The 27,465-nt window shown below is 43.1% G+C and overlaps 1 protein-coding gene across 5 annotated transcripts in view; it reads left to right on the top strand.

Moving 5' to 3' along the window:
• The first annotated feature begins 8,022 nt into the window (after window positions 1–8,022).
• The window catches only part of MRTFA (myocardin related transcription factor A), a 199,576-nt gene continuing 180,133 nt past the window's right edge, over window positions 8,023–27,465 (top strand). For 4 of the 5 annotated variants that reach the window (XM_049693909.1, XM_049693908.1, XM_049693910.1 and 1 more), the window contains exon 1: window positions 8,079–8,144. The gene's annotated coding sequence lies outside the window, so the exon portion shown is untranslated. Of the gene's footprint in view, window positions 8,145–27,465 lie in introns of all 5 variants that reach the window. The other variant, XM_049693907.1, reaches the window with a different exon arrangement.

Below are 27,465 nucleotides of genomic sequence, written 5' to 3'. Positions count from 1 at the left end.
CAAAACATAGAAGAACATCTTTCTGACTTGGGACTAGGCAGATCTTTCACAAACAGGAAATGAAAAGTGCTGATCATGAATGAAAAAAATATTAAATGAATTCTGTGAAAACTAAGAACCTCTATTCATCAAAAGACACCATTAAAGGAGCAAAAAGACATTTCACAAAAGAAGCTATCCAACTGTAGAATAAACATACAAAAAGTTCTTAACTTCACTACTTTCCAGGGAAATCTAAATAAACTAGAGTATGATACTACTCCACTTGATTGGATAAAGTAAAAAGGATAAAAAATATCATCTAGACAAAGATGTGAAGCAACAGGAACTCTCTGAATTCCAGTTGCTTTAGAAAGTTCACCAGCAGTACATACTAAAGCTGAAACTATGCCTCCCCTATGACCCAGCAAATGTATTCCCAGCAGACATGTAGGCAGGTGTATGGTTTTTTTTCTGTTTCAATAAAGATGAATCATCCTTGCATTTTAATGTTTGTTTTGCTGGTAATTAATTTTTATGGCTTCAAAAGAGTGTAATATTAGTTAGCTATTGCTACAGTATTCTACAAACCAAACTACTCTACAGTTCAGTGGCTCACAAATCTATAGTTCAGCTAGGAAGTTCTGCTGATCTTGGCTGTTGTAGGCATGTGTAGGTTAACCAAATGACATGCATATAAGAATATTCATACCAGCACAGTGCGTAACAGCCCACACTGAAACAACCTATGTCAGCAGAATGGATACATTTATTATAATAGATTTATACCGTGCAGTGAGAATGAAAAAACTACATCACACATGAGGATTATGGCTTAATCTCACTAACATAGTTTTGAGCAAAATAAACCAGACTCAAAATATTTTAGATTGTATTGTTTCATTTATATACAGAACAAAAATAGACAGAACTCATCTATGCTTTCAGACATCAAGATGGAGGTAACGGGGTGGCAGTGAACAGAGAGGGAAGGAGGTGGACTCTGGGGACCTGGTCTTGATTGGGTGGTTAAACATGTGTGTTCGTTTGTGACACTCCTTCGAGCTCTACGGTTATGATAGATACCTTCTCTGTACACTTCTGAAGTGTCTACACTTCAGTAAAAGGAAACAGAACAAAACCAAATACGGATATATTAGGACATTGAATTCAAAATGTGCCTAAATAAGAGCCTTAAAGAAATTTCTCGCTTGCTGCAGGTCTTCTGGCTACTCCTGGCAGGGGATGATCTCTTTTCTACTAACGTTCTTTGGTGGGAAAGTCTGAAAGCACCGCTTCCATTTCCCATGGTGAGGTTTTGAGGGCCACCTTCAGGAATCCTCCACCCAGAGCTTCTCGAAGGGGCTGGGGTTCTGGGCTCCTGCACCAGTGCTCTCGGGATTGGGGTGAAGCAAGTGAGGCGTGACAGGACAAGTACACGGTCAGATCCTGTTTGTTCCATGTTTTAAATTTTGATATTTTGTTCATCATGGTTTTTTTTTTTTTTGCTATTAATTTTGTTCTTTTTGAAACATTATTTACCTTGATTATTGAGGTTTTTTTGGTGTCCACTTAAATTTTGCGTCTGATTCTCCTCACCCTACACTATGACATCCTGGCCAGCTTTCACTTAAGAAGAAAAGAAAGGAAAAGCTCTGCTAGTTTTTATTTTTAAAGCAAAATCTTTATGCTCCCCAAGCAGCAAGAATTTTTTTAAATTTTTTTTAATTTTTTACTTTCGAATTTTATTTATTTATTTTTATACAGCAAGTTCTTATTAGTTACCTTTTTGACACATATTAGTGTATATATGTCAATCCCAATCTCCCAGTTCATCCCACCACAACCACTGCTCCCCCCTGCTTTCCTCCCTTGGTGTCCATACGTCTGTTCTCTACATCTGTGTCTCTATTTCTGCCTTGCAAACCGGTTCATCTGTCCCATCTTTCTAGATTCCACATATATGCGTTAATATACAATATTTGTTTTTCTCTTTCTGATTGGAGTATGAACTTTCAGCGGGGTTTCTCCTCTCACCATTTACCGGCGTCATCTAGGGAGTAAGGGAGGGGTTACTAACAGCTCTTCACCACGAGGAGGCGCCAAAGAACAGTTTATAAAGCCGAACTCTCTGGTAATGGTGTCCGGCAGGCGTTCCCCAGCCTGGATTCCTTTTCTCTGACAAAAACCCATCCATTTTGTGAGTCTGCCTCTCTCTACGCGCCTGTCTCAGCTAGGCTCCAAATACAGGAGCCAAATTCAATATAACAGCATGCTTGGATTCTACCCCCAAAATACCCAAATAAGATATTTATATTGGCTGCAATGATCAGAAAGCCAAAATAAAATCCCATGGGAGTTTGAGCTGGTCAGACTTGTGTTTAAACCCTGGCTTGTGTAATAGGGGGCAAGGTATCTTGGTAGGGTGACCAGCCTTCTGGGTTTGCCTGGGGCTGTACTGGTTTTAGCACTGAAAGTCCTGCAGCTCAATCTCTCAGTTCCTGCAAACTGAGTTCGGTGACCCTACTCGCTTGACTCTTAGTTTTTCTGATCTGTAAGATGGACATTATGTCAGTACCTACCACTGGGAGAACTGAATGAGAGGATGATATACATAGTAGGTGATGGATAAAAAACTAGCTTAGTTTTGTTACCGAGTAATACTGCAGTTGGTTGCAGGCGTGGCCTGAGTTCCTGTGAAACTATTTAAACAGAGCCCCAGCATTTTTATCACCCTGCTCAGGCATTCAACTCAATTACAATATTTGCTGAGTGCTTATCAAGAAACTGTTGGCAGTTTAGCAGTGATGGGCACATTTTTTCAAATGATGGACACTTCTCAAGGATGTCATGATCTTTAGGGGACAAGGAAAGACATAAAGCGTTTACAGAGTAGAGGAAAAAAAACAATCCAAGGCCACTGCCAGCACCCTGTGGGTCCTAAATTCCTCTTGTCTGGAAAACAGTAGTGGTCTCCTAACTTATCTCCCCAGCCCCATTTCAGTTTCTCTCCAATCCAATCAACTAACTACCAGGTAACTCCTCTTAAGACACAGTTTGGATCCTGTTTTCAAAAGCCCCATCGATACCCACCTCGCCTTGGCATTCTTTACTTTTTAAAACAGGGACTCCACCGAGGCTTGAAAGCCTTATCTCTCAAACAAACCAAACCAATCCCTTGCTCAAATATGCCCCATGTTTCCCTTCCTCCATGCAGTTACTCACAGTGTTCCCTAAGCTGGAGGGCCCCACCCCATTACCACCTACCAGACGTAAACCCCTTCACGCGATCTTACTGGCTTTCCACCAGACACAAGCTCTTCCTTCTCTTATTTCATTAATACCATCCTTACAGCATTGTTCATATTGGTGCCATTTAGAGACCCTGCTCTTGATTGCAGGCAAGGATTGTCTCTTTCACTTTTTAATATCTCCTCTAGTTCCTTGTGTGTAGGCAACAAATGTTTATTGAATTTCAGCCAGAGTTCTCATTTTAGTATCTGTACCCTGGCTTTGCTAGTTTTTAGCTGTGTGATATAGAGTTACTTAATTAACCTCTCTGTCTCAGTTTCCTCATCGAACAATGTGGATCATAACAACACCCACCTTGGGGTTTACCAAAAGAATGAAAGGCGACAGTGCACTCAGAATGCTTAGCATTGCGCTTGGCACACTGGAAGCTATGGATTATCAGAGAAGGGAAAGATCCATTTAGGCTGGGGGAATAGTGGAGGGCTTCCTGGAGGAAGTGGAATGTGAGCTGGGATATAAATAAATAAAGATAAAAGAGAAAACATTGAGGCAGAGGGACCAACCTGAACAAAGACTTAAGAAGAAACGGGAAAGAGCAAGATGTGCTGAGGATAAGGCAGATCAAGACCTGGGAAATGGGAGTTCCCTGGTGGTCCAGTGGTTAGGATTCAGCACTTTCACATTCAATCCCTGGTTGGGGAACTAAGGTCCCACAACTTGCACAGTGTGGCTAAAAAAAAAACAAAAAACCAAAAACCTGGAAAATACCTTTCGAGAGATTCCCCAGGAAGAGAGACAATGAGGAAAAGGACAGACAGGTGGAGTAAATCTTCCAGGAGTATGGATTAGCAGGTTGGAAGGAGGGGAAATCAGCCTCTAGCGGTTTGCTGAAGGTTTCTGTCATTGGGTTTGCCCATTTCAGCAACAACAACAAAATTAGAAGTGGCCAGTTAGATGGGTGACAATCCAACTTGCAGCAAAGGATGGAAATGGACAAAATGAAAACTACTGCTAATTATCAGCAGGGTTAAGCCTAAAATCCCATATTTGTGTTAAATAATTAATTAAAGATGTATAAGAAAGAGTGAATGTGGCTTAGTAGCAGATGGTGGGGAAAAAGCATTAAAGAAAAGAGGGTGGAAAGGATTGGTTACAAAGTCATTTTGAGCCAGAAGGTCAGGGCAGCCACTGAACTTGCTAACGCAACCTCATAGTGTACTCATGGATGTAGGGGGTCAGATCAAGGACGGCCAAGGTCTCACTGTACTCTGTGGTGGTCTGATCACACCTGAGTATTTTAGGTACTTACATTTTGGTTGCAAAGAACAGAAACCCAAGAGGGAAGGGAATGAATTGGCCCCCCAGCGTGACTCAAATGGTGCTTCTCCCACATTTCCTTTAAAAAAAATTAAAAAGTATTTATTTGGCTGCACTGGGTCTTAGTTGCAGCATGCGGGATCTTTTTTTTTTTTAAGTTGCAGCATGCATGCAGGATCTAGTTCCCTATGGATCAAACCCAGGCCCCCTGCATTGGGAACGTGGAGTCTTAGCCACTGAACCACCAGAGGAGTCTCTTCTCCCAGGCTTTCTTTAACAGGCCAGTTCACCCATCCCCCAGCTGCTGTGAGTATTGGCAGCTAAGGGTTCCCAGATGCCCCAAATTCCGGAGAATTGCCCTCCGCTGAAGGGAGCAGTTTTTGTGACCTTAACCCCATCAGGACCCATGGCCAATGGCTGAGAGATGCTGGGGGGATAGCCACGTGGTATGGTTTATGCTCCAGAGCTCTCTGCTGTGGATCAGGCCAAGGTGGGATTTGAGCCTTTCTTGCCTCTTTCCCTTTCCCTGTCCTGGTCAACTTCCTCTGTTGTAGGTTTTTCCTCCCTCAGTAAATCCCATTCACTGGACCTCGCTTACAGGCAGTTTCTAAGGACCCTGACCTAAAACAACTATGAAATCAAACAGCCAAAAAATAGCTGGATCCAGGCTCTCAGAGTCATCACTCCTTGTGGCCTTTATCGGTATCTCAGCTCTGATAGTTTGTCGGTTCTCATACCGGCTTTATGCTCAAGCAAGTTCTTTCCTGTGGTCTCCCTGTCAGCTCCAGGTGCAGAGCTGGACAGATCAGCAGCCTTAGTGCAAAAAGAGCTTCTCCCTCCCCGTAGTTCCAACAAAGAGCCCAAGACTCATTCCAATTGGGGTCACATGTCTGTCTCTAAATCAGTCCCTGCAGGTGGTGGTGGGGAGGGGTGAACAGCAATTTGATTGATCAGGACTGGGCTGTGGGCCCGCCCCAGAAAGGTGAGAAGTCAAGTCAGCCCCAGGCAGCCAGCCATATAGACCAAGAATGGGGAGGAGTGGTTCCCCAGAGGAACTATGGGTCCCCTTCCCAGAAGAGAGAGAACATTTGCTGGAAGGACAAAAATAACACATGTAGAGCCTGACAAACTGAAGATGTCCTCATGAAGTCATTGGGATAGTGGGGAGCATGCAAACCATCATCTGAGGAATGGTGGCAAGAGAAAGAGACTTAATCCCTGTTATTTTGGGGGATGGGTAGAGGGTGTGGGAAAGGAAGCATACTCATCATCCTCAAATATTTGGAATGCTGTCATGACAAAGTGGGATTAGACGTGTTCTGTGTTATCTTTAGGGGATAACGTTAGCATTTAGGGTCAGAGATTACAGGGAGGAAGATCATATGAATACCATCTATATATGATATATATATCATTCACACACACACACACACACAAAATATATGTATACAATTTAAGTTGTCCTAAAAAAAGAACAGGCCTGTCTGAGAGCTGGTAAGCTTGCCATGTCTGGGAAGCTGAGTGGAATGTCACTCTTCCCATGACTAATAACACACGCCATGCTTGCCTCTCACCCTGGCTGTTTCATGAGGGCTGTGTCTAGGTAGACCCTATCTGGAATGCTCCAGCCCGGTCTTGTCTTGGGGAAATTCTGCCCCACCCCAATAATTCTGACCAGCAGTGCTTTTGTCTCTGAGGCATACCTCTGGGCCCTCTAGTTAGTCATGATGCTTGGGATATTCTGCCTGGTCACCTCCGCATGTGCCGTAACTTCGCCCAGTTTGGTAATAGCACCCAGAGGGTACTATCTCTTTTCTCTTACTCCCTCGAGAAATGTTTGTTGAATACATAATATATCAGGATTTTTGCGGAAGAACTCTTGCCTTGCGGAAAGGTATGTCACTAAGGGGCCACACGGATCCTGCCTGCGGAGCTACAAGATTCTATGACCAGCTGTGACACTGAACTTGAAGCTGATGGATAGATGAGTAATTGGGAATACCCAAGGCTGCTTCGGCTTTTGCAGCTGTTGGAGGGAGAGAGGCACCCTCTCCTGCCCTTCCTCTGAGAGTTACACCAATGCCAGGCTTTTGGGGGAGAACAGGGGAGCATATTAAGAATTTACTCTGGAATGTAAAATGAGCAGCCGCTTTTCAGTTTTTGGGCCTTCACACTTCTCTGGCCTAAACCTGGAAGAATGCTCTAGCCCCCTTCTTCCTGTAGCTACTGTTACTCCTCCCTCCTTACCCTGTCTGGTGACACCATCCCCGGGAAGCTTTCGGGAAAACACTTCCCCCCCTTTCCACCCCGCCAAGTTGGAGTTATTTCGCCTTTTCTGGGCTCCCTCCCATTGCTGGGGGAGGGGAAGCAAGTGGCCTGCCTCCACCAAGGCACTTACCCACGCGGACCTCGCTTTCCGTGTTTCTCTCTCCCTCTTAGCCTGTATTATTTCTCCTTGTTGAAGTCAGGGACCAAGTCCCTGTGTGGCCTCTGCGCCTAACGCAGGAGTCCCGCGCATGCACACCCCCCACCCCCCAACCGCCCCACACCCCTTCGCTACGTGCGGAAAAAGTAGGACATCAATCAGCATTTTAGAATTTTAGAATTGCAAGAGTCGTCGGGAGTCGTGTAGTGTAGTCCTCCCTTTTACAGAGGCTCTTCCTGAAGTCTCCTGATACAAGCTTTTGGGTTCATTCAGCCTTTCCTTCTTGAAGCCCAAAGCACTTTTGCTGTTAATGATCTCAACATCCTGGGCGGGTAAAGGAGGGGCAGGTAGGTGCCGGCGGGCTCCTGCGGGGCGGGGGCTATAACTGGAATTCGGGACTCCGGGCCAGGACGGAATTTATTGTGTCTCCTTTTGGGAAGCGTGAAAGTAAGTAATCGATTTATGAGCCCCAGGCTGGGACCCTTCAGGCCCCTAGAAGGATTGTGATGGGGTCGGGAGGATTAATGCACTAAGCGCTCGCGGCATTGACCCCTTGGCAACTTAGCGAGGTCTGGCCGGGTCCACCGCCCTTCCCGTGACTGGGTGACCAATGGGCTGCGGCCTCTTTAAGGCCCCAGCGCCCCGTCTCCGGCTCGTCTCCGACCTCCTCCCACCTCCTCGCTGCCACTCCGCCAGTTCCAGACTTCCCTCGGCATGAGGTCATCTCCCTGCTGCCTATTGGCTGCGCTGGACCGTCAGTCACAGGAAGTCCCGCCGCCATCCTCGCCAGCCTCGTATCCCTCTTGTCCCCCCGCCCTCCCCTTAGTCCGCGGTTCCCGGCCTCCACGAGGCCTCTGATTGGCCAGCGCTGCTGTCAGTTCTCCAGCGGGCGTTGTGGGGGGCGGGAGGCGGGTGTGGTGGGAGGGCCCGCAGCTTCCGTGGCTGAGAGGAGCCGGCCGCTGCCGTGTCTGTGGTGTCCGCGGCGGCGGCGAGAGCGACTGTCCCATCCTTCCCACCCTCTCAGCTCCGCTCGCTGCACGCCCTCCGCTCGCGCCGACTTCTCCGCAGCTCCGCGCGTCCCAGGTGGACGCTGAGCCTTGGGAGAAGACGCGCGCGGTGAGAGCCGGAGCGGGGACCGCCGCAGAGCCCGGGCCGGGAGGAGAGCGAGGCGGTGAGTGAGAGTCCGGGCAGGGGACCCCTCCCCCACCGCGGCCCCGCCCCGCCCGGAGCATCCTTTCTCCTGGCGACCCCGCTTCTCGCGCGCCCTCCGGGGGGTCCGGCAGGGCCGGCCTCGCGGCCCGGCCCCCTCCCCGTCGCCGCCCCACTCCTCCGGGTCGGGGTCGCAGAGCCGGGGCGGGCGGCGCGGGGCGCGGCGGTGCACCTGTGCGTCGCCGCGCGGGCCTCGCAGGTGGGGAGGCACGGAGGTTCCCGCCCCCGCCGCATCCCGGGCGTTTCGTGACTGCAGGGATTGGGTGTAGGGTGCTTTCTCCTGGATCTTGTGCAAACCTTCAGAATCCATGTGCAATCCCAGGATTCCCAGGCAAGGCAGTCTCACCTGGACTTGTTGATGCTTGTGTAGCAACCTGAATGCTGCCAGGTGTAAGGAATCTGACAGATTCGAAACTTCCCTCTAATGAAGTGTCTGTCAGGACGCCTTGATTACAGCCCCTACCCTGGGGGTAATGCAAGAGCATTGATCCGCTGTAGTAGGTAGGGTTGGAGTTTCTGAGTCAGACTCTCAAACCTGCCAATTGCTAGTTGTGTAATTTGGGACCTCAGTTTCCTCATCTGAAAATTGGGGATAATAGTAGTATCTGTCATCGGGGGTCGTTGTGAGTATTAAATGAAATACTTCACATAAATTGTTTGACACAGCGCTTGGCCCCTTGTAAAGGCCCAAGAAATGTTTGGTTTTATGATGTTGAAAACCATGATAGACCAGCCTGTGTGTGTGTAAGCACCAGCCCAACTTGGCTTTGTCAGGATTTCTGTTTTCTCCCTGTTATGCAGCATAACTAAAGGGCAGTTTGGTGGCCAGTTAACTGCTTACCAACCTATACTTGGCATGAAATGTGTGTAGACAGGAATGTGAAATACGTCACTTAACTGTGGTAATGAAATTACACCCAGCTTCATGTATTTTTACACACTTTAAAATCCATAAGATGTCTGAAATGCCAAGTTGACAGTTTTTGAGCTCTTTTCAAGGTCTTTTCCAGCTGAAGTCAAAGCCTGTAATAGAATCTTTATTTTCAATAAGAAGTTACATTTATGTGTCTTACTTTAGAAGACCCCCCAAAACTCCACATTTTACTTATGCGGTTTTACTGTTGAAAAACAGCCACCTCCCAGGGTTGAGGTGGTACAGCCAGCTGGCCCACAGCCCTGTGACTGCAGGGTGGGGAACCTTTGGCTGAAAGTTACTAAACTAAGTTTTGCCTAGTGTTGTTGGCATTTTTCACAGCGAATCAAAGGGCTTTATGATACTTAGTTTCTTAATGAAATGATTTAGAAAGAAGCAAACCATTACTGCTTTTTCAGAAACATGTGCAAAGAAAAACTGGCTGTAATGTAGTTGTAGCATTTGCTTCAGTTCTTTGCTAGTAACTGTTGAGAAGAGCCCCTGTTTAAAAAGGCTTCCAAAAGTCACATCCATTAGGATAAATTTTTTATTTAGAGTGAAATCATGTGAGATGGAAGACTAATATGTATCCCATAATCCAAAAGTATTTATTGCAGACTTTCCATGTCCTGAGTGCTCTGTCAAGAGCTATGAGGAAGGGTTTCAAAAGAAGTACAGAACAGCATCTCGGCCCATAAAGGGCAAAAGCATAAAGTTCAGTCACCCAGTAGTGATTATGGGTATTGCTTAAGTAATGACTTCATTCATTCATTAATTCAATAAATTTTTGTTTCATGCCTGTAATGTGCCAGGTGTTTTTCTAAAAGCTGAGATTATGAAAATGAGTGTGGTATATGTTCCCTGCTCATGAGGAGCTCACAGTCTAGTGGGAGAGTAAGAAAGTGACGGATAATTGTAACACACTGACATAAACTCCAAGTACAAACCCAGAACTGTATGGGAGAGTCAAAGGAGCTTTCCCTTTGGACTTCAAGGAGAAGATGGCCTTTGAGCTGAATCTTAACTCATTAGACAAAGGAGAGGAAGATCATACCAAACAGAAGTAATTGAGCTTGAAAAGATTTCCTGACAACTCTTCGGACCATGGGTACAAGCCCTAGAGAAGGGGAAAGAAACGGACATTTCTTGATGCCCACTATGTTACAAGCATCAAGCTAAGCTTTTAATGCATTGCTTAGTCCTCACAATAACCCTAAGAGGTAGATTTTGCCTCCACTTTAGGATATAGAAACTGAGGCTCAGGGTAGTTAAATAATTTGTCTAAAGTTACACATTAGTGACAGAGCCAGGACTTGAATCCCTGACTTTAAAGTGTAGTAAGTGCTTTTTCTTTTAAGACTCTGTTTTGTAGAAATACTAAATATACAATGAGGTGAGAAAGTTCCACCCACGTATATCATTTTACTGCTTGTGTTACAGATTGCTTTCTGTGAAGTAAATGTTTCATATTTGATTAACTGAGTTTTGGGTTAGACGAGTTTTGGGTCTTTGTTGCTGCATGCAGGCTTTTTCTAGTTGTGGCGAGTGGGGGCCACTCTTTGTTGCCATGTGCGGGCTCTAGGAGCGCGGGCTTCAGTAGTTGTGTGGCATGTGCGCTCAGTAGTTGTGGCTCGCGGGCTTAGTTCCTTCGCGGCATGTGGGATCATCCCGGACCAGGGCTTGAACCTGTGTCCTCTGCGTTGAAAGGCGGATTCTTAACCACTGCCCCATCAGGGGAGTCCTCATATTTGATTTAGAGTTGCTAGGGCTTATATAATAAATAAAGGCTGTTTTTATCAAATGATATTTATTTTACCCTTATAAATGTGATATTTCCTAAGAACTGTGGCCCGTGAAAACACTCAGTGAAAATGGAGGACATTGAGATATACAGATCCTATGTGTGGCACTTTACAAAGTAGTTAAACAGGTGTGGACTTTTCTTGAGGCTGCAGCTTAAATATTTATTTAAATGTAAAAGAAAAGCATATGCAGACATATGGCCAATGACACGGGTTCGAGCCCTAGTCCTGGAAGATCCCACATGCTGCAGAGCAACTAAGCCCCTGTGCCACAACTACTGAGCCTGCGCTCTAGAGCCCGTGAGCCACAACTACTGATCCCACGTGCCACAACTACTGAGCCGTGTGTCTAGAGCCCGTGCTCCGCAACAAGAGAAGCCACCGCAATGAGAAGCCCGCGCACCGCAACGAAGAGTAGCCCCCACTCGCCGCAACTAGAGAAAACCCATGTGCAGCAGCCAAAACATAAATAAATAAATAAATAATAAATAGATGATGAAAGGGGTAAAAGTTTTTGAATACTTAATTTTTACACGGGGGAAACTAGAATTTTGAAGTCATATTAATGAAGATGGTTGTATTGTATTTAGAGAGACCACCATGGCAAGGGCATATCCTGACTGTAAGCTCCATAAGGGCAAGGATATTTGATTCTTCTGTTCCCAGCTTCAAGAGCAGTTTTGGGACATAGCAGGTGCTCAGAAGTTTATTTCAGAAAGTCTTTGAAAGGGAAGAGGGAAGACATTGATGGAGTACAGATGAAGTGCTTGAGGCAAAGGGAATAGTTTATAAATGGATACATTTTGGAAGAAAAGGAACAGCAGACAAAGGGAATAGTCTGCTGACACAATTCAACAGATATAGGCACTGTTTATTTCTAAGGCTTAATGGAGTTTTGAGAATCAAGGAAACAGTGTCTACTCTGAAGGAGCTTACAGTTTTAGAGAGTAGGTATCTGCTGTTAGCTATCTACTGCTGTCTATTGCCTACATATGTAATGATTACCCCAAAAGATAGTGTTTAACATGGCAATAAACGTTTATTACCTCTCACAGGTTCTGTGATTCAAGAGTTCAGGAGCAGTTTGGCTGAGTGGTTTTAGGCTCAGGGTCTCTTTAGAGATTGCAGTAATATGTCAGCTGGGATTGCCGTCATCCAGAGGCTTGACTGAGGCTGGCAGATCCTCTTCCAAGGAGGCTAATCATATGGCTGGCAAGTTGGTACTGGCTGTTGGGGGAAGTCTCAGCTTCTCTCCATGTGGGCCCCTCCACAGAGCTACTTGCTTGCCCTCATGGTATGGCCGCTGGCTTCCCTCTGAGCAAGTAATCCAAGAGACCAAGCTACGCTGTCTTTTATGACTTAGCTTCAGAAATTACATACAGTCCTTTCTCCAGCATTCTGTAGGTCACACACTGCAGGAAAGGACTACACAAGGATGTGACTGCTAGGAGGTGAGGAGCGTTGGGGGCCAGCCTGGAGGCTGGCTATCACAGCGGGAAGCATAGAAAAAGCTAAGTGTTGAAAGAAAGCGCAACGTGCTGCGGGGTGGGAGCGGAGGGGAGGACTCAGAGGAGGGAAAGATCACTTTTGGGATGATAAGGGAATTGGGGAAGATTTAATTCTTTTAACAGATATTCACAGATATTTATTGTGTTTACTGTGTGTCTTCCACATGGTAGGGTAATTTGTAGAAATGGACACTGAATTAGGGCCCCATGAAATGTTCTAAGTAGTCTAGGCCAGCATTGACACTAAGGACAAATGTTTGATCTTTATGTGTAAGGTGAAGGTGGAGTCATTTTTCTGATGTTGAAGAGAACAGTAACTTATCAGTGTGATAGACAAGCAGTTACAGAGTGTAAGTAGTTAAGAGAATGACTACTAGAGCCAGACTGTCTGGGTTTGAATCCCGGCTCCGCCTCTTGGCTAGCTCTGTGACCTTGGGTGTGTGACTGTGATACTTTTGCTACTTTATCTTCTCAGTGACTCACTAACTGTAAAATGGGGATGAAAATGGTGCCTGCTTTATACTGCTGCTATGAGGATTAAAGAAGTTAAAAATATGCCAGGTTCTTGGAACAGCTTTACATGCATCATCATCATCATCATCATCATCATCATTAGTTTTTGGCAGTAGCTTAGAACTGACATGGGTGAGTGAGGTTGGAGGGAGAGATGAATGAATGTAAAATGATGTGAGTACTGAGAAGGAGGCGTTTAAATGTCAATCATTGCTGCTTCAGCATCAGTTTTTCCAGTTGAGATATCTACATCCAGATAAATTTTATTTCTCCAGTTAGAGTGAAGCAGTGGTTTTATTAGTTGAACTCCACAGTTAAAACAAGACCTCAGAAGGTGCAAGTTTCCTGTTAAGGGTATCTCATACCCTCTTATTGTCCCTGTAAATTCCTGGGCCCTCTATCTGCAGAATGGGTTTAGCCAGAAGCAGTCCTTAAAGTTGCATATGCTTCAGAAGAGCTTATAGGTGGAACTAGGCGCCATAGCAAAAAAATAGAATGAGAACTTTTGTGACTGAGTCACAAAGGAATCTGCAGAATTCTTAAAAACATTAACTATATCACTTCTATGGAGAGGGAAGATAATTGAACTCCATGTTGCTGCAGGTGTTGAAGAAGAAATTGGGTGAACTGCCAGGGTGTCTTGGGTGGAGCTAATTGCTTAAGTTGCCTTCAGTTCTGCGGTTTTACTGATCAAGTCCAGTTCTCATTGTTTAGTTGAACGGAGGCACTGAGAAATGGTTTGAGGTTCCACAACCATCTAGTGGCTGAGCCTGGACTACTTCCTCACCCTTTGTTTAAGACCAACTCACATAGCAGTAATAAAAGGTCTGCAGAATCCTAGGAAGACTGAGTGTTGTGAAAATTTCTTTTTTTAAGTTTTTAAAAAAAATTAATTTTAATTTTTTTTTTTTTTGGCCGTGTTGTGTCTTCGTTGGTGTGCGCGGGCTTTCTGTGGTTGCAGTGAGTGGGGGCTACTCTTCGTCGCATTGCGTGGGCTTCTCATTGCGGTGGCTTCTGTTGTTGCAGAGCACGGGCTCTAGGCGCATGGGCTTCAGTAGTTGTGGCACGAGGGCTCAGTAGTTGTGGCTTGTGGGTTCTAGAGCACAAGCTCAGTAGTTGTGGCACACAGTCTTAGTTGCTCTGTGGCATGTGGGATCTTCCCGGGCCATGGCTCGAACCTGTGTCCCCTGCATTGGCAGGAGGATTCTTAACCAGTGCGCCACCAGGGAAGTCCCAAAAATTTCTTTTTATTTTCTTCGGATACCATATTTTTACTTTTGTGGTATGTCTGGTTCATTTGCTTCTTCACTCACTCTTGCTAATGTGCATTTAGAAATCATTTCCTGTATAAATGAGTGCCAGTAACGAGTAATTTGGGTAGTTCATTTGGAAATCCGTAGTATATCCTCTGTTACTGAATTTGAAGATAGGTGGCTGTTTTCAGGTTTTTGACCTCTGAAATTGTGGGAATTATGGGTCAGTTTGGTTTGCTGAAAAGTCTTTGTTTTGGTATCAAAATTTAAAGTATCATGGGTATAATTTGAAAAAAAATTTTAAACTTCCTAGTATGAGAGAGTAAAATAATTAGTGAGGTAACATGTCAAGTTGTAAGGGCTGAGCAGAGCTAGGTACTGACATTTATCAGCTGTGTAGCCTTAGACTCACTGCTTAACCTTATGTGACTCGATTTCCTTATCTGTAAAATGGAGTTAAAAATTCTTACAACATGAGGTTGTTATTAGGAGTATGGAGAAATGTAAAAGGGAGTAACAGTGGCATATGCTTTGTTAGCCACTGTGTTACCTCATTAATGCTCGCACCAGCTCTGTGAAATAAGTAATAATAGCACCATTTTTTTTTTTGTTTTTCCCCCCAGTACGCGGGCCTCTCACTGTTGTGGCCTCTCCCATTGCAGAGCACAGGCTCCGGACGCGCAGGCTCAGCGGCCGTGGCTCACGGGCCTAGCCGTTCCGTGGCATGTGGGATCTTCCCGGACCGGGGCACGAACCCGTGTCCCCTGCATCGGCAGGCGGACTCTCAACCACTGCGCCACCAGGGAAGCTCCTAATAGCACCATTTTGCAGATGAGGTTAGAGAAGCTTGGAGAGATGAATTAATTTAGGAAGATCACAGTCAGGATTTGAACCAGGTCTCTCTGTGAATTAAAAGATGGTTTAAAAAAAAAATGGTGACTCCCTATCATAATATGTTTGAAGTGCCTAACTTTGCCTCCAGTAAATGTTTGTTCCTGTTCACTTTCTTTTGCATAGCTAGTGAAAACGTCAGTACAGTGGGAATTTTTTATGGTAGTGATCAAGGTGTTATAGCTCTCAAAATATTCTTTGTAATATTCCTTATATGGGGACTTCCCTGGTCACACAGTGGTTGAGGGTCCGCCTGCAAATTCAAGGGACGCGGGTTTGAGCCCTGGTCCAGGAGGATCCCACATGCCGCAGAGCAATGAAGCCCATGTGCCACAACTACTGAGCCTGCGCTCTAGAGCCCACGAGCCACGGCTGCTGAGCCCACGCACCACAACTACTGAAGCCCCCGCGCCTAGAGCCCGTGCTCTGCAACAAGAGAAGCCACCGCAATGAGAAGCCCGTGCACCGCAACAAAAGAGAAACTAGAGAAAAGCCCGCACAGCAATGAAGATCCAACGCAGCCAAAAATACATAAATGAATTTATTTAAAAAAAAGATAAAAAATAATTCCTTATATGTATCTTGCTGCCATTCCTGAAATGGAAAGCTGTAATAGTGACTTCACATTTTAAGTTGCACGTTAAAATGCTTACTAAATAAGGGCCTACCAAAATATCCAAATTAAAATTTTTTGTCAGTGTTTCAGTATCTTTGTAACTGTAAATGGTGTAAGTTATGCCGGAGTCTCTTAATGGTGGTTAATTTGTACATATTTTCACTACCACAAAATTTACAGGAACTTGGAAATATGTCTTTTCCTCATACTTTAGGACACTCCATGTTGCAGATTAAGAGTTGTGTTATCGTGGTTGAAACTGGCTTTATTGTTGATTTTATATTTTGTTATATGATGTATATCTTTAAAGTCTTTTAAAATTTGCCACATATGTCTTGGCTTTTTTTTAAAAAGGTAGAGATGGGGAAACAATTTTGAAATGAAAAGTTAGAATCATTTTCTTTCTTATTCTTGATACATGTTATAATCACTTTCTATGAACAATCACTTGAACTAAAGCTTCCATTCAGGAGCTATACATTCTTTAATTCTAACATCCCAGGTTAATGCCCTGAGGTCATGACAGTGAAGGCAAAGATTTCATGGTATTTTAAATTCTTCTTTTTTTAAAAAAATATTTATTTATTTGGTTGTGCTGAGTCTTAGTTGCAGCATGTGAACTCCTAGTTGCGGCATGCATGTGGGATCTAGTTCTCTGACCAGGTATCGAACTCGGGCCCCCTGCATTGGGAGCGTGGATTCTTAACCACTGTGTCTCCAGGGAAGTCCCTTAAATTCTATTTTATAGAGTCAGTGATCATTTCACATTATCTTGCTGATATTTCCTTTCTGTTCAGATTTTTTTTTTTTCCTGGGGTTGGGGTGTGTGGGGTGTGTGGTCCTGGAATGGGAATAATAGGCAGTCAAGAATATAATGAGATCATAGGCTAGTGATTTGAAATTAAATAAATTTAAATATTTCCTTTACTTAGTAGAAGTTCATAGGATGGTATGGTTCATTTGTGTGATATCTGTCCTGAATCTTTGGGTACCTCGTGTCAAATAATTATTTATTTAATCATTTTCCTAAATCAGTCACTGTAGCATAATTGACACCCCCCTCCCCGCTTTTGGCTTTTACCTGTAAACTGATTCTGAAGGTGAACCTAGCAGAAACAGTATGTGTGAAAACTGGACATGACTTGTACAATTTGGATAAGCTATTCATGACATTTTACTTTCAACATGTTTAATAACCTTTTGGGTGCCTAAATAAAACTGAGTTAATTATAGTGTAACCTTTTGTTCTATTTGGAGAGTGTTAAGGGATTTTTGAATATGCTCCAAAATTCACCTTCATCAAGTGAGCTTAGAAAGCTCTTTCTAGAGCAGGAATTCTCAAGACTTTACCTGCATGATTGTTTCTACTTTTCTGGCCACTCTTTTTGTTTTATTTCTAAAAAGAAGAGTAGATTTTCCCTGCTCTTTGGAGATAGTATTGATGAGTTTTAGAGTTGAACGCACCTGTTTTCAATCGTGACTCTACTGCTCATTGGCTCTGTGATCTTGGGTGAGGGAATTAATCTTTCTGAATCTCTCCTTCCTCATAGGATAGATGTGGGGGGTAAATAAAGTTACATGTAAAGCATTTAGCACATAATGGACGTTTAATTCATGTTAACTTTCATAGCACCCAGAATTTTTCTTCTGTAGCACTAGCCACAATTGCAGCTAAATAATTATGTAATTATTTTATGTTTTTCTTCTCATAAGCTTCATGAGGCTAAGGCCCAAGTCTGTCTATTCCCGGCTGAATTCCCAGCATGCAGCATAGTGCTTGGCATGGCATATAATAGGTGCTCAGTAAATACTTGAATGAATGAAAGTGACTCACCTCCTCTTCTTAACCTGTCCTCCCTTGACTTAAAGGACAGTGTCCTGAACTTATTTCCTGAAAGTAGATCATAGAGCTTATGATTTGCTCTCCAGAGTCAATTCCATGGTCTTCCACTCTCCTCCTTGCTTACTGTACCGCAACCTCACTGGATTCCTTGCTGTTATTGGGTTGTACCAGGTTTCTGTGTTTGCTGTTCCCTCTGCCTGAAATACTCTATCCTTGGATCTTCACATGGTTTACTTCCTCACTTTTTTCAGATCTTTGCTCAGATATTACATTATTAGACCATCATATTTAAAAAAGCCACTTTACTCCCCAATCCCAGGCATTCCCTATTTCCCTTATCCTGCTTCACTTTCTCCACAGGATTAATCACCCCTTGACATGTATTTATTTGTTGTCTCCTCCCACTAGATGATAGTCTCTGCAAGGGCAGGTACTTTGTTTTGTTTATTGTTGTGTCCTCAGCACCATCAATACCTGGCATGTAGTAGGTGCTTAAATATTTTTTGAATGAATTACTGAATGAAGGAATGGATATTTTCATTCCTGTTTTTCCTCCCAAGTGGTATTTAACATAGTTGATCACTTTCTTTCTTGAACCATTTTATATTCTTGGTATGACATGATTCTCCTAGTTTTTCATCTAATACCTTATCCCTTCCTTCTACCTCTCCTGCCATTCTTTCTCAGTCTCTTTTGCTGGCTGTTTTTCATCCTGGCCTGAGTGTGGGATTTTCTCAGGACTCTGGCTCAAACCCTCTTATTGTCTCTCTCTGTAGGAGATCCCATCTAATCCCATAGCTTTAACCACCAGTTACATGCCAATGATTCCCAAATGTGTATCTCTATCTTTTTTTGAACACAAATCACTTTGCCACTTCTACTTGGATGTCTCACAGACACCTCAAATTTACATTTCAGACTGAACTTTTTTTTTTTTTTTGCGGTACGCGGGCCTCTCACTGTTGTGGCCTCTCCCGTTGCGGAGCACGGGCTCCGGACGCGCAGGCTCAGCGGCCATGGCTCAACGGGCCTAGCTGCTCCGCGGCATGTGGGATCTTCCCGGACCGGGGCACGAACTCGTGTCCCCTGCATTGGCAGGCGGACTCTCAACCACTGCGCCACCAGGGAAGCCCTCAGACTGAACTTTTAACCTTCATTTCCTCTTGTCAGAGTTGTTCTTGCTCCAGTGTCCCCCATTTCTCTAAATGGCACTTCTGTCCACCTAGTTACATAAGCCAGAAATCGGAAGGGTCATCTTTGACATTTCCTTCTGTCCTCACATCCATTCCATCATCAGTTTCTATTAATAATCACTCCATAAATATTATCTCATTTGTCAACTTCTCATTTCTTCTACTAAAGCCACTCCAGCTAGTCCAAGCCATGCTCTTTCCAGGTCCTCTTCAATAAATTCTTAGCTAATTTTCCTGCTTCCAGCCTTCCCCCTGACTCTTTCTCCACAGTGAAGCCAAAGTTTCAAATGCCAATTTAATCATATCACTGTTCCTCTTTCCCTAAGCCTTTCACTGTATGTAGGCTCCAAGCAGATAACTTACATGAATGGAATTGGGTAGGTCAGGGTTTTTTAATAAGGAGTGGTAGGAACTGTAGCAGTTGGAGAGAACGTGCCCTGTCTAGAGAGGGCAGCCACTACTCAATTTTGATATATTGCTGACATGTGGGAGTATTGGCCCAGAATTGCTGATCTTCTGATTTTTTCCAAGGGAAGCCAGAAATCTGTTTTTTTTTTTAAATTGTGAATTTTCTCTATTTTAAAATGTTGACAACCAATTTGAATTTAAAAGATTTCTATACTTAGGAATAAATTTACTGAAATACATAAAAAACTTTTACATTGAAAATCACAAAACATCGCTGAGAAAAATTAAAGAAGACCTAAATAAGTAGATGTGTACAGTGATCGCAGTTTGAAAGACCCAGTGTTGTTAAATAGTCCACTTTGCCCCAAATAATCTAAAGATTCAGTGTGTTTACAATCTAAATCCCCACAGGCTTTTTTTGTGGAAATTGACATGCTGAATCTAAAAGGTATGTGGAATTGCAAAGCATTTACAATAGCCAAACAACTTAGAAGTGGAAGAACAAACTTAGAGGAATTAAATTACCTGATTTCAAGACTTACTATAAAGCTAGAGTAATAAAGACACTGTGATGTTGGTGTAGAAAAAACATATTGAGCATCGACCACAATAGAGTCCTGAAGGGGACACATATGATCAATTGGTTTTTTAGCAAAGGCTAAAACATAATTCAGGAGGGGAAAGGATAGTCTTTTCAAGAAATGTTGCTGGAACAGTTGATGGATGTTTGCGTGTAAAGTAATGAGTCTTAATCCCTGTCTCACACTATACAGAAAAATTAATTTGAAGTGGCTCGTAGACCTAAACATACAAACTAAAGCCCTAAAATTTATAGACAAAATTATAAGAGAAGATCTTTGTGGCCTTGAGGTAGACAGAGGTTTTTTTAGGACCCAGAAAGCCTGAACCAACCATAGAAGAAAAAATTGATAAATCAGACCATATCAAAAGTAAAACTTTCTTTTCTACAAAATATACTGTAAGAAATGAAAAGGTAAGCCACAGGCTAGGAGGAAACATTTATAAACACACATACTATCTATATATCTATATATAGATATATATATACACACACACACACACATACACACACATATATATGACTTAAATCCAGAATATGTGAAACACTTTAAAATTCAGTAATATGACAAATGGCCCAGTTAAAAATGAGCAGAAGTTTATGTAGACCCTTCATAGAAGAAAATATATTTGAATGCCTAAAAGCATATGAAAAGGTGCTCCACATCATTAGTTACCAGGGAAGTACAAATTAAAACCACAATGAGATACTACTTCATACCCACAAGAATAGCTAAAAATTAAAAAAAAAAAGACAATTCCAACTATCGGTGAGGATTTGAAACAACTAGAACTAATGTATGTTACTGGTAGCAGTGTGAAATGGTATAGCCACTTTGGAAAACAATTGGTCAGTCTCTCCTAAAGTCTCTCCATCCTCCTCTTTGGTGTTTATTGTCTAAGAGAAATGAAAACATGTGCACAAAAAAACCACATCAGTGTTCATGGTAGCTTTATTCATAATAGCCAAAAAACTGGAAACAGCCCAGATGCCATCATCAGCAGGTGAATAGATAAACAGTGAATTATCGATACATGCAGCAATGTGAATGAATCTCAGAAACATGTTGAGTGAAAGTAAGACACAGAAGAGAACTTACTGTATGGTTTCATTTATACTGAAGTTTTAGAATAGGCAAAACTAATTTATAGTAATAGAAATTAGGTCCGTGGTTGGCTGGGGTGTGTGTGTGTGGAGATTGACTGAAAAAGGACATGAGGGATGATGGGCATGTTTTTTTCTTGATTTGGCGTGGTGACTACACAATAGTGTACATTTGTCAGAACTCATTGAACTCCTTGAAAATGTACACTTCAAATGTGTGCATTTTATTGTGAGTAAATTATACCTCAGAGTTGATTTTAAAAAATACTGTACGGGTCAGCACTCTGGATTAGACAAAAGATGTGTGCATGCCAAATTTGGTTGAGGTCAGCCAGTTTCTAACAGCCGATCTATACCCCCACTCGTGCATACACTGCAAGAGGGCCTGGCCTGTAATAGGTCTTCAGTTTCTGTTCAATGAATGTTACAGCTCCCTTGCAAGAAAATATCCCATCCTTTATCCTGCAGTTTTCTGACTCCAGTCATTTTTATGGAGTTAATTATTTGGTTTCTTCTGGCCCTAGTACCTTGAGTACAAATCAGTCCATTCATTCTTTCAAATAGTTACTGAGCATCTACCACATGTAAAACCCTGACCAAATAAAGTACTTGCTAACTGTCAGTTGATTTTATATTTATATATATATATATATATGAAAATTACATTTGACTTATAAAAGCAGAGGCTTGGTAAGCTCTTCTTGCTTAGAATGTTTCAGCTACTATTTCTTTGTCTTGAGCATTTACAGTCTGCTATCTGTGGAAAAATAGCATAGGCTTAATAACAGACTCTTTACATAGTAACTTCTCAGATGAGAGGAAGCAAAACATTTCAGAATGTCATTCAGTTATAGCTGTAGAAATGGCAGATTTCTTTTCTAGTCAGAGTCTATGAGGGAGGAGGGGACTGACTTAATTGTGTTGCTAGGACCAAACTGCTTCTTGGTCTTATAGTGAGTCTGCAGCTGTATGTTGTCTTCATCAAATTTGGTTATGGCTGTGTACTTTTATAGGTCACCAAGCAGAGTTATTACGTGGTTTTTCAACCAGAACTTTAAAAAGCACTGGTTATCATTCTCTACTGATAATTGTTCCTTTCCTGACTTTGATCGAGCTGCTCTGAATTCTCCAAATAGCCTTCCTCCTCCCCTTCCCTAAACTGTGTCCTTGCCCATTTTAAAAGTTAGCCTAAGGCTTAACTCCTTTACAAAACAACTTTCCTTGATTAATACAATCTCAAACTTGTTTTCAGACTCTCCTCTCCCCATGGTACCCTCTTATTATTTCTGTCTCTCTTTTTTCTTGTGGGGGGGTGCCTCACCATGTGGCATGCAGGATCTTAGTTCCCCTACCAGGGATCGAACCCTTTCCCCCTGCAGTGGAAGCGCCAAGTCCTAACCACTGGACTGTCAGGGAATTCCCTCATTTCTCTTTTTTTACTTAGCATTTCTTTTTTTCACCAAGATCTTTTCTTCCTATTAACGTTATAGTTCATTGGGGGTGGGGGGTGACAGCTGTACCATTTTCTCCCTGTGTATCTAATATAAGATCTGTACCAAGTGGGTTTAATAAATAAAACAAAGATTGATGGTACATTCTACTGTGAAGGTAAGTAACATGCAACTCAGATTCCATAATGGTGAAAAGCACAGTACTTTAGATAACTGTGGACCTAGGTCTTTTCTCCACCTTTTGTTGGCACAGTTCCCTAGGAAGGAAGCCAGGGAGATTAAGAGTTGCCTGTATCTGATAGTAGCCCAGAAACTTAAGAGCAGGCAGTTCCCACAGCAGCAATCTGAGTCCAGTAAGAGAGCTTAATGAACTGCCTGTACCTGTACAGTCATCAGAGTTTGTCTCTGTGCTGAGATATCAGAGGCACTGAATGAAAGAAAGTTAACAGGAGTATGAGAATGAGGAAAAAAGAAGTGGGCGTTGGAATTGCATACATGTGTAATCTTGATAGTTTATTTTAATTTGGAAAGATCTGTTATGCTCATTGACACATTTTTCTGATTAAAATTGTTTCTACTTATGCCTGTGCTAAAATTAGTATCACACTAAAGAGAGGACTGTGGTTTGTCTGCCTTTCAGAATGTATTATTTCAAATACCTTTTATCTTTGAAGGATTCAGAATCTTCAGTCATTTCACTATCTAAGATTAAATTTACTTTCATTTTACATTCTCACCAACAGTGCACAAGCGTTGCAGTTTCTCCACATCCTTACCAGTGCTTGTTATTTTTTTTCCGTAGTAGACATGCTAATGGGCATGAGGTGGTGGTCTTTTACATATTCAGTGTTTTCATCTGTGACTGGTAGGTAGCATAATGTCGCCTCTGTAGTTCTTATCACAGTACTGTTTTCCTCCCCAACACTTATCAGTCATATCTGAAGTGCTTAATTTTTTACTTGTTATCATAAGAACCATAAGGGTAGGGACCTTGTCTGACTTCATCACTAGTATCTCTAGGGCTGAGACAGTAGCTGACACATTATCCTTGCTTAGCGAGTATTTGATGAATGAATGAATGAATGGAAAGCAGAGAGGCTTAGTGTAGTGGTTGAAACAAAAGACTTCGTTCGGCATCAGACAGACTTGGGTTTGAATCCTGGTTTCCTTATTTACAAAATGCTTTCCTCATAGGATTGTGGTGAGATTAAGTGAGATCACATATGTAAAACCCTCAGTACAGCACCTGGCACATTGTAATTATCTGGTAAGTGGCAGCTATTATTATTAGGGAGAGGTCAGCTGGCCAACGGGGCATCAGTAGGTGTGGGGCTTAAAAAAACCCTCATTTTGTCACTAATAAGATGTGGCATTTTAAAAAGAATTTTATTTATTTATTTGGCTGTGTCGGATCTTAATTGCAGTGCACAGGCTCTTCTCTGCGGCATGCGGGCTTCCCTCTAGTTGAGGCACGTGGGCTCTAGAGTGCTCGTGCTCAGTATTTGCATCGCGTGTGGGATCTCAGTTCCCTGACCAGGGATCAAACCTGCGTCCCCTGCATTGGAACGCGGATTCTTAACCACCGGACCACCAGGGAAGTCCCATAAGCGGTGCAATATTGATCAAGTTGTCTAACCTCTTTAGTCTGAGTTCTTTTCCCCTGTAAGAGCATTAATCCCAAAAGGCCCTTCTGTGATTTTCATTTGATCCTTCCATTGGTCACTATGTTCACTCCAGCAGTCAGTCATCACCATTTCACACTATCTCAACTTTAATTACAGTAGGAGATTGTTCACCTCAGAGTCTGAATCTCAGAGCATCTAAATGATAGAATTAATATTTTTTAATTTATTTATTTTAATTTATTTTATTTTTGGCTGCATTGGGTCTTCGTTGCTGCACGCGGGCTTTCTCTAGTTGCAGCGAGTGGTGGCTACCCGTCGTTGAGGTGTGTGGGCTTCTCATTGCGGTGGGTTCTCTTGTTGTGGAGCACGGGCTCTAGACCTGCGGGCTTCAGTAGTTGTGGCACGTGGGCTTCAGTAGTTGTGGCTCGCAGGCTCTAGAGTGCAGGCTCAGTAGTTGTGGCGCACAGGCTTAGTTGCTCCGCGGCATGTGGGATCTTCCCGGACCAGGGCTCATGCCACCAGGGAAGCCCTAGAATTAATTTAAAAGAATACTTTATAGAAAAGATCATTCCATTTCAAAAGTTAAACCATTAAAATATTTGAAAAATAATTTGCCCTAATATGAAGTATTTAGTAATGATTTAATATGCCAGGTTGTGTACGACCACTTAGTGATCATAGAAGTGGAGGAGTGCAGATTGTAACGTAGACTGCAGTGATAGTTTGGTGGTTTTGCTGAGTTGTGTTGCACTCAGCTCTTGGGGAGACTTGCTTTAAAGATACCTTTTTGTCCATTTGCTGTGCTGTTGAATGATGGAGGAAATAAAATAACCCTTAAGAGAAGACTTCTGACTTCTAAAATGTTGGTGGTTGTGTCCCTGATGTTCTTAGCAAACATAGGCCGAGATATTTAAACTCAATCTGGCTGGGTTTGACAGAAAGAGAATTTCATCAATTTTCCCAACTAAGTAAGATGTTGTGGCTCCATCCAGCAGTTATTTGTTTTTTTTGTACAAATAACTCAGAGCAGAGAATGGAAGAAACTTGCTTTTATTACCTGTTTTATGCTAGCCACTGTTAGGGGCTTTCGTGTACACTGTCGTTTGTTTATTTATTTTTGGCTGCATTGGGTCTTCGTTGCTGCACGCAGGCTTTCTCTAGTTAGGGCGAGCGGGGGCTACTCTTCGTCGCGGAGCGCAGGCTTCTCATTGCAGTGGCTTTTCTTGCTGCAGAGCACGGGCTCTGGGCACGCGGGCTTCAGTAGTTGTGGCTTGCAGGCTCAGTAGTTGTGGCGCGTGGGCTTAGTTGCTACGCAGCATGTGGGATCTTCCCAGACCAGTGATCAAACCCGTGTCCCCTGCATTGGCAGGCGGATTCTTAACCACTGTGGCACCAGGGGAGTCTGTCTTATTTGGTTTTATTTGTTGATGGAATAGTTGTTTTTGCACGTACATGTTGCTCAGTGTCACCACCCTAAATCACTTAAAGACAGTCCTGGAATGGTCCTTGTACATGAATCCCTGTAAGCTTTTCTTAGGGAGTCACTGCTGCTAGCCCCAAGAAAGTATAGCCTGCCTTCAAGGAGAAGCTCCTTTGGCTTCATTAAGGGCAAATAACCTGGATAGCTTTTGCCACCAAATTCCCTTGTCTCTTCAGAGGTGCTTTCTGGTGGTCTGTCTCCAAGTAGGAATCCTAAACACTTTCCCCACTGAAGAAGTATTACAGTTGGTGGTTAGACTCCCAGATGAAACACACACACACACACACACACACACACACACACACACACACATATGTGTAAACTTATTTATCTATTAGTACATTAGTCATGTGGAAGACTTTCTGTAATTTAGATCTCTATTTAAACGTTTATTTAGTGGAAAGAGTATGGGCCATGGAAGCCACTTAATGGTTGTGTGACCCTGAGCTAGTATCAACTTCTCTGGGCCTGTGCCCTCATCAGTAAAAGGGGGGATATACTTCTCTTGTAGGAATAATATCAAGATTAAGTGATGCAATGTAGGTGTAGCCCCACAGATGTTGGTACTGTCTATTGCTCCTCTTTCCATTCTGTTTTTCAAATAACTGAGTAAAATCTCTTTGAGCGTAACTTGGTTTGTTAGTGCCTTTATCAAGATTGCTTAGTCATGTGCCCCAGGGCTTGACAATGGAATTTGTTTTTCTTTCTTTCTTAACTACAAATGCTATTAGAAATTTATTCTTGGGACTTTCCTGGTGGTCCAGCGGTTAAGACTCCATGCTCCCAGTGCAGGGGGCCCGGGTTCCATCCCTGGTCAGGGAACTAGATCCCGCATGATGCAACTAAGAGCCTGCATGCTGCAACTGAAGATCCCGCGTGCCGCAACTAAGACCCAGCGCAGCCAAATAAATAAACAGATAATTTTTTTTTTAAGAAAGGAAATTTATTCTTGTTTAGACTTTGGAATGAGAAAGCTATTTTAAAAACAGAATTAAATGGGTTTGCTTTAGGCATCTTGCTGAGATCTAGCCAATTTGGACAGGAAAATTAGAATTGCTTTCATAGTAGAGTTCCCACCTGGGGCATAGTTGGCAATAAGAAAGGTTGTGCGATCACATTCCTTATCAGATGTTCAGTAAAGTTTATTGTTACCTGAAAAACTTGAGGAAGGTCCCTACTCCTTGCCTTTCAGTCAAGAAGCTGATTGTGGATTAGGAGATGAGTAAATGAAAATTAATCTGACTTTGGCAATTGGAGAATGAGAAAAGGCATCTAGGCTTGTTTCCACTTCCCAGAGAGCTCCTCAGAGGTCATCACCCATTGGTAGTAAGCATTAAAAACAAAGCAAAACAAAAAAAACTGTAGGTGAAGCCTGGACTAAGTAGGGTAATTTAAAAGATTTTAGATTGGTAATGGAATGCAGACATGATTTTTTTTTTTTTTTTTTTTTGCGGTACCCGGGCCTCTCACTGTTGTGGCCTCTCCCATTGCGGAGCGCTCCGGACACGCAGGCGCAGCAGACACGGCCCACGGGCCCAGCCGCTCCGCGGCATGTGGGTTCCTCCCGGACCGGGGCACGAACCCGCGTCCGCTGCATCGGCAGGCGGACTCTCAGCCACTGCGCCACCAGGGAAGCCCCGCAGACATGATTTTTACTGGCCAAAATCAATTTTGGTTTTACTCATCTAAAATTCCTCTTGGTAAAAATTATTATTCTCTTTCAATCCATTCTCTCCAGAGTAGCAGGCATGATCTTAAAAACATAAACTGAATCATGTCACTTCTCTGCTTAAAACCCTCACCTCCAACCATTTCCCATGACACTTAGAATAAAATCCAGATTTCTTCCCATGACCTACATTGCACACATGCTTTGTCTATGCTGACCTCACCACCTAGTCCGTCCCGCCTTCAGTCAGTTACATTATCATCCCTTGGTATGATAATAGTTGTTCAGCTTTCCTTATCACCATGTTTACAAAGTAGATTCTTTCTGCTCATAAAGTTCCTTCTTTGATTTCTTTGTAACTTGGAGAAGTTTGTAATTAGTTTTCTGCTTGATGCCTTGATTACTTACTTGTTTTTGTCTTTCTGTGCTCTGAG

Source organism: Orcinus orca, chromosome 11 (assembly GCF_937001465.1).
Source record: "Orcinus orca chromosome 11, mOrcOrc1.1, whole genome shotgun sequence".
NCBI classification, from domain to species: domain Eukaryota; kingdom Metazoa; phylum Chordata; class Mammalia; order Artiodactyla; family Delphinidae; genus Orcinus; species Orcinus orca.
Note: the sequence above shows the minus strand (reverse complement) of the source record. Positions and strands in the feature narration are given on the sequence as shown.